At 30.9% G+C, this 8,473-nt stretch overlaps 1 long non-coding RNA gene across 2 annotated transcripts; it reads right to left on the reverse strand.

Annotated features, from left to right (window-relative positions):
• Positions 1–317: 317 nt before the first annotated feature.
• On the reverse strand, positions 318–5,767 carry LOC107873155. Of its 2 annotated transcripts, XR_007056758.1 has the most exons (3): positions 3,046–5,742; positions 1,847–2,972; positions 318–1,733 (listed from the first exon to the last, which is right to left on the reverse strand). It is a non-coding gene; the product is annotated as an uncharacterized LOC107873155 (long non-coding RNA). The 2 variants fall into 2 exon arrangements; XR_007056757.1 differs by having other exon boundaries at positions 318–2,972; positions 3,046–5,767.
• Between the last annotated feature and the right edge of the window lie 2,706 nt (positions 5,768–8,473).

Below are 8,473 nucleotides of genomic sequence, written 5' to 3' on the forward strand. Positions count from 1 at the left end.
CCACTTTGTACGATTACATTTGAGTATTTTTGAAAAAAAAAAGTTACTTGAATCATTGGGTATGTTATTGTCGGCATTGTTACTTTTTGTATGACCTGCAGCTAGCAATTAGCTTTGGTTATACTTCATTTGCAACTCTTGCACAAACCTTGTTGCCCTAGCTCCCTCACCCTCTAAGATAACTCGTGTGGGGTAAAGAATGAGCCAAACGTTATGCATGAAGATGCTCCATGTATGTGTGTTGTGACAACAAATTTTTCTTTTAGACCACGGGCATATATATATATATATATATATATATAAGTCGTAGCTGTCAGTAGAAGAACTGAAGATGTAAAATAAAAGCAATGTAGCAGGACAAACAACTTTTGTAAGAGTCTCTTGATACCTCCAATTTCTAATGCTATATAAATGATCCAATAAGCAAAATCAAAGAAAGTAAAATGGGGGTTTTAGACTTTCAAGAAGAGATTCAAGTTCATCATACAACTCGTCTATTGATAGTAAACTTTCCAAAGATCTTGGAACATCAGCTGTTGTTTCAGCTCCATAATCTGTCAATGGTGGCAAAAAGAATTAAGTCTTCATTTTCATCAAAATTCCCTCTCATCAGCCCTGAAATGTGTATTTTCTTTCCACCAATTATTTTATGAAATACTCTGCAGATCACCCAATCATTCTACAATATAGTCAAAAATAGAAATTAGAAACCTTTTGAAAATAGCTTCTATACCTTTTCGAGGTAGAGGTAACGTCTACGTACATGTTACCCTCTCCAAATTCCACTTGTGGAATTGCACTTAAGAGTAGAGACCTCATTATTGGCTCTAAAGCGATGAGATAAAGTATTTTCTTATAAATAATAAAAAAGCAGGACAACCATCAATCAATGAAATAAAATGTGGAATATTAAATATTTAATATATGTCTATGACAAAATTTTCTTACGTCTGCTGAAGGAAGCGGCAGCTCTGTTGACAAAATTTTACCTTGTTTAAAAACATGCTTAGCAGCGAGTATTTCATACCTGAACAACATAATTACCATATTGATCTTATGCCAACATGCTTACAGATTCCAGGATTTCTTCCATCACTTTGCTTTGAGTTTCTGGATTGCTACAGTGTTCCAATACTCTCCGAATGATCAAGGAATATTAGTAAATATCAAACAAAATTACTACGACAAATGGATAAGAATATGACACATTACTCAATTACCGGTATTACTCGACAGCCATATGAATGGGTAGAGAGAGTAATAACTTGTCCAAAAAGTGTTGAGACGATAAATTGAATGTGATCTTCTGGTACACATTCAATACATTTCTGAATGACATGATTCCCATTCTGATCTCGTACACAACATATTACATGACCATCAAGCTACTCAACCATTTTAATCTTCTGGTACATGTCAACAACTTTTATTTCCTGTAGAGCGAACCATATCACAACTTTTATCTGGATATAACTCAAAAGTTATTGAAAAGCTGATAATAAGCCCAGAGAGCCCACTGGTTGGTGCTACATTCAGTGTATTAGAATAAGAACCAAAACAAAAGATAAATGCTAGCAGATAACACTTGAGCACATATGAGCATTTCTGGATTCACTTCGGTATATCTTTTGTATCAATTGACAACTATACATTTGAAGGCTCAGCGTTAGTACATGCCCAAAGAGTACGCTAGCCATTTCTCTCCTCTGAGATGCCATTTCATGTTCAAAAAACTGCACGAGAAATAGGTAAATGATAATCTATTTTAAAGAGAAAAAGACGGACTTAAAGATGATGCAACTCAACATCAATATATACTGTATAGAACAACCAAAGTTAGACATACCTTCTGGATAACATAATTCCCGAAGACATCAGTAATCAAAGTAAGAGCTTGGGGAAAAACTTCCTCGAAAACCATGTTTTTCTCCTCAGTGGTAGCAGTTTCAAGTTTTTGTTGAATGAATCGGCTCCCATACTGATCAACACTGATGCTAAACAGAGCTTTCATATATACACAAGCTTTACAATAAAGCTTAAAACTTACAGGAGGATTTGGATTAGCCATGTGGAGTTTTGGACGTCCAGTCTACTCTATAAATTGTTGTTGCAGCTTTAAACAAACCAAAAACAAAATTTATTGACTGAAAATTGCAGAACACTCTTGCTCTCCCAGAGATTTGAGAGGTTCAATCCTTTTGCTTTCTATTTGAAAGTACATCGAATCGAATAATGCACTGAAAAAAATTTAATTCCAACACCAAGCATCAAATACTCAAATATAATATCCATTTGTTATGGATTCCTACCGATGCATCCATTTTCTAAAACCAAATTACCATAATAAGCCCAATTCACAATAAGTATGCATATACAAATTCTGCAGCAATTTCTCTAGGATTACACGAAAAAACACAAATGAACTAAAACATTGTAAAATAAACCACATTAGCATTTCAAACACTGGCAATCAGCATGCTGCTGAAATGCTACAAGAATTCATATCCCTGGACCTAATTGCCACCTATCTTAGACTTCATAGTACGTGTGCAGTGAATAATTACTAAATTGGCACTGGTTCGGACATCATAAATAGATTAGGACAATAAGCAGGAGATGAAGCGAAACATAATCTAGCCATAGCCAAAGGCAGCTTAGCTCATCTGTCAACATCAACTTGAACACCCTAGCTATTTTTCAGAAGAGACATGGCTACAAAACTTGAAGATACATAAAGAGAGATACATACTCGAATCAGTTACTGACTTCCATGAACAGCAGTGACAGCATCCTTCAAAGCCTTCTCCGTAAGCTGGAGATTCCTAAATAACTTTTGACCAAATCTTTTATCTGAAAGAAAAGCTAACAACATATTCTCCACAGACACAATGAAATCTCCTATTTCCTTCTTATGCTTCTTTGTATTGTAAAGGAGGGAACTAAGATGTGACCCCAATATTGGGCCACACAACCTGCGAGAAAAAAGATCTGATGCTCTATTCCATGAACTACTCAGAATTCACAATCAGTCCCTTTTTTTCATACCTTCGGCTGCTGAGATATAAAATTACTTGTTTCTTGCAAAACTGATGTGTTACCCAGCCTTAGTGAATATCCTTTGAGCCAACCCATCTTTCTACTCCAAAGGAGCTTTCATTAAGTGCTCAGTCTCAATTACTTGTTGCTTGTTGGTCCATGTCGCTTCTACAGCACCAACAATACCCTGAAGAGCCATCTCGGTGTAGCTTGAATTATTGATCTGCTAAATCTTCATACAAATTAATGTAAGAAACAAACAAACAATACGACAGAACCATAAAACTATCCAAAATAAAATATCAGCAATCGTCAAGCAAATCCAAGAGAATTGACAAATTGCAATATGATCGTAGATGTGAATGGTACTGCTCATGTTAGACACTGTCTGAGAGACCAATAGACCTAATCAAAAGTCTGCAGATTTAAGACTTGCTTCAATTTTAACACCTGGCAATGTCGCGTACATGTATAAAACTACGATGGATGTGTCTAAATTAACTCAAAACAGATTCATTCCAACACTAGAACTATGACATGTTCTAATTGAGACCCAGTTCGAACATATAATAAAGATTTTCAGTTGGACATTTCCAGAAATTTCCAAATACAATGTTCGGAAAAATGTTTGGGACATTTTTCAGGAGGTAATCTATTTTTCCTTTCTCGGATGTTTTCAGAAAATATGCTGCTGACCATGTGTCATCTTCTTCGATGAACTTGTCACCTTTTTTCTTAATCTCTTTCACTACTATTTGACCATCGCTACAACTAATATGAACAGACAACAAAGCAACATTTTCATAGAGAATTCATCAATAAAGAACAATCAGAAGAAGAGTGAAGTCAACATTACAACAGCTAATAGATATTTTTTTTCTGATTTATCAAGTTACTAAAACATGAAAACATAAAGAAATTAACTAATTATTTACAACTCAGATCAAAACCACAATAAGTCATGAATTTATATGTAATTACATAACAACTATGTACTTCGCCCTTATAAAAAAGGTAAATTAAGAAATGCCTGTTTTCTCCAAAAATTCATGGCAAGTTCTCTTATCAATTTTAAAAGCAAATAGATCTTTGACTTAGCGTATTAGAACAAAAAGTGACGAAGTGAAGAATGAGAGAATATACAAACTATCCCTTCTTTACAAATCTAGATCTTTTGAAACAACCTAATCTATGTAGAAATTAAAAAAAGTGAATTGGGTCTTTTCTCTTCCGTTAAATTCAAAAGTGAAAAGAAATCCCAAGTGAACAATCTAACCAAATTGGGGCATCTTCTGTTAGAATAAAAAAACCCATCCAACCAAATTAGGGCTTCTGTTAGAATAAAAAAATACATCTAACCAAATTGGGTCTTCTTCTGTTAGAATCAAAAGACCCAAAGCAAAACTTCAAATAAAAGTTATCGAAACTTCTTTGTTCATAAAAAATGAACCCAAAAAAAAAACAAAAGAATGTTACTCCACATCTTTTTTTACTACTAATTATCAACATGTATACTAAAAAAACAAAGGGTTTATAGATTATACTTTCTCTTACCCAGAGAATAGAGTAAAGGCTCAAAATCATACCTTATCTTTATTTACATATAAAATAATACATATTCTTTCAATTGGTGCACTAATTAAAAAGTAGTGTATTTTTAATCATCACCTAATACTGTTAATTTTTTTTAACATCAGTCAATTACCTTTCTATCATACTATTTTTTTCCCTTCAAAAAAAACCTAATCTGTAAAATGTTGCTGACAAGGGTTTGAATCAATTTGAACCTTAAGATTTTCTGTGTCACTAGTCACTATGATTTTTATTTAGTCATTAAGGGCATAAGTTTTGGGGGTTCTCATGAGTTCATAGACTGAATGCACAGTCAATGAGGAGGAAAAAATATATTTCCATAAACACAAGAACTTCGAGATCAGCCTCTTCACCAACAGCTGATCGACGAGGACAAACCAAGTATATTTGGGTTGCAAACCATAAGCAGTATAAGGAAGCAATTACCAACATCAGCTTGACAGAGTTGATAACTCGTAACTTGAGCAGTTTCAGTGGCTTCACGCTGCAAGATAGTTGCGACCCAAAAATAACACGTTAACGACAGAGCAAGCAACTGAAAAGAAAGTAAAATATCATTGATTAATCCTTCAGTAAAACCTACTTTTATGATGATGTTCATATCCCAGAATCTCTTCAAGCGGAACGTTTCACAAATGTGACATTTAATCATCTCAAAGAAGTTAAATCAGAAGGTTTAGTAGTCTAAGAGCCTGAGTTGCAGCGTATAAAGCTTCTCTTAGCCAAAATCTTCGATGCTGATGAAAATTCTAACCAACCTCTACTAACCTGATGAAGAATCTGGCATCACCTAACATAGAAGTTGACGTTATCTTTTATCTTCATGAGTCTTATCAGACCATGAAATTAATAGATTGAAACAATTGTTGATGCAGTGATACAGAGAAGTCTGAATTGTTAATGCAGCGTCGATGCCTCAAGGCTTATTTGATGTGTTTTTGCATTGATTTCCCTTGCCTAATGGTGCTCGTGTTTACTTGATATGAACGTGAGGAGGCTGTTGTTAAAAAAATTCACAGTGTTAGGGTGATGACTAAAAATGCACTCATTTTTTAAACAAAAAGGACTATTATTGCACCAGTTAAAACAATAAGTATTATTTTGTATCTAAAGTAAAGATAATGGATGATTTTGGGCCTTTACTCCAGAGAATAGATAGACCATGAATACTTTGGATATTCTTAGAAAGAGAACAGATTGACACAAAGTTAATGCCTTGCTACGTGTCATATTCAGAAGCAAAAGTTAAAGACACGTAGCTTAGATGAGTAATATCTTTAGGGAGTGTAATGACTAAAATACTCTTACTTGAAATTTTATTGACAACTACACCCCATGTCGAAACCAACTTTTCTATTATATCGAAAAGAAAAGCTCAAGGGGGGATGTGAAAACAAGTTAACTTCAATAATTTTCTCTTTTTCATCATATTAATCTCTTCGCTTTATGACTAAGGATAAAAGTGCAAATAAACAATCAATCATATTGCGGTTTTCTACAAGAAAAAAGGGTAAAAAATACTCCTCTACTTAATTATATTGGTTAAATTTGTCCTTCGTTATATTATGGGGTCAATTATATCCCTACCGTTATATTATAGGATCAATTTTACCCCTGCCATTATGAAAGTTAACAAGATTACCCTTGAATTGGATGGACTCCCCTAAATTAAAAAATTTACCTAATTTCCTTTAAATTACTCTTTTTTTTTTCAATTTAACCAACAATACTTATCTATGTAAATTAACTGAATAGCTTAACTTAAAAAGGTATGGTCAAAGCAATTCTTCTTCGTCCAACTTTCAAGTATTGACAACTAATTTTTTTCGAATCTGCACAATAATTTTTTAAAACAATGATATTTAAAGCTCTACGCTAATTGTTTGCCTCAATATATTTTTATCACATTCTTTATCTTATCCCTTGACCATGAACCCATAATAAAAGTGTTAAGTTTTCGACTTGAATTTTAAAAAAGTTTTGCACAAATTGCCAAGTGTCAATTTCCTAAATATATTAATCAATGAAATGAAATATTCTGGAAACATTAGTAATTTCAATCCTTTTGTTTTTTACTAAGAAGGTTGGTCGTAAATGTTTTAGAGAGAGTTTTTGCAAGATTAGTGTCTCATTTACATCGATTGAATGCTATCAGCATCGAATATGATTTGCACCATATGTATCTTGCCGTGATTATCCATTAAAAATTGCCTTTAAGAAGAAACAAGAAAATATAATACAAGGCGAGACATGGAGAAATAATTGGGAAAAAGTTGATGAACATATTCCTTTATATCTTATCTTTCTTCTATATATTTGAAAGAGCGGTTTCAACATGTCTTTTATTTGATATTAAATTCAAAGTTAAGGGTATTAAGGTCTTTAAAGAAAATTATAAGCTCAGATTGAAAATCTTTTGTGTTTCTTTTGGTGGACCTACCAAATGTTTTAAAACAAAGTTCTTTCTTTTCTAATTAATTACAGACAATGCCACTACAGGTGGCTCTCTAGGCTTGCACTCTTTTCCACATGTGGGCCCTCTATCTATCATCTATTTTTTGTTTTTATTTATCTTTTCTTTTTAAAAGATATAATTATTCTATAAAAATTTTATTTACGATGAAGGTGAGTATTTACATTCTACTTTTATTTAGGTTATATAAAATTGTTTGAAAGATATTATATTTAAGTAAATTGATTAACAAGATAATAATTTATTGTAATAATTAATATGATAAATATAATTAAATATATTTTATTCTTTATTTACATTTCATGTCAAACATATAATTTGCTTTCTTCCTTATTTGTTTCATGAAATACAAGTTTGCCTAATTTAAATTTTTAATGTAAAATTATTAAAGCTAATTTAGTAAAATATTTTTTTAATAAACATTTTTTAAAAATTTGTGTCAAGTCAATATATACCAACAAAAAGAAACTAAAGAAAAATACCTAACAAGATTTTACTTATATAAGGTTAAACATAATTTGTTACGAAATAATAATAATTGGTTATTTTTGTCTATGCAAATCATATTATCCGTATTGAATTAAGCATACTATTCCTACAAGTTAATTGATTTTTTAATTAAAACTTTGAGCATTAATTATTTGTTGGATTGTAGTTATTTTAATCACCTCAAACTCAAAGCAAAAATTTTAATATTTCATTTTTAAAAAACTTAATATATAAAATATATTTTACTTATATAACTTATTTGGTTAATTTGATATTTTTCTCAATTTATTTAAAATCTACGGAATTATGATTTTAACTAAATAAATCTAATAATTAGTGTTTCTTGATTTTTAAAAAATCACCAACATTCCTATATCACCCCGATTAATTATTATAAGCAATTTATATATTAAAAGTTAATATTAAAAAATAAAATAGGTATTTATGACATGTATGCTTCAATCATAATTTTACTATATCTCCTCTAATTAATTATTATAAGTTACTTATATATTGAAAAGTTAATAATATTCAATCCGTGATTTTATTATATCATCCCTAATTAATTATTATAAGTCATTTATGTATTAAAAAATCAATAATATTTAATTAAAATAAAATAAAATAAATATTTATGTCATGTCTGCTTCAGCTGCCTCAATCATGATTTTTCTATATCACCCCTAAGTAATTATTATAAGTCATTTATGTATTAAAAAATTAATAATATTTAATTAAAAAATAGACATTTACGACATATCTGCTTCAGCTACTTCAATCATAGTTTTACTAAATATTACTCTTAATTAATTATTATAAGTCATTTAAGTATTAAAAAATTAATAATATTTAATAAAAAAGGTCAAATAGATATAAAAATGA

Source organism: Capsicum annuum, chromosome 6 (genome assembly GCF_002878395.1).
Source record: "Capsicum annuum cultivar UCD-10X-F1 chromosome 6, UCD10Xv1.1, whole genome shotgun sequence".
Lineage (NCBI taxonomy): Eukaryota > Viridiplantae > Streptophyta > Magnoliopsida > Solanales > Solanaceae > Capsicum > Capsicum annuum.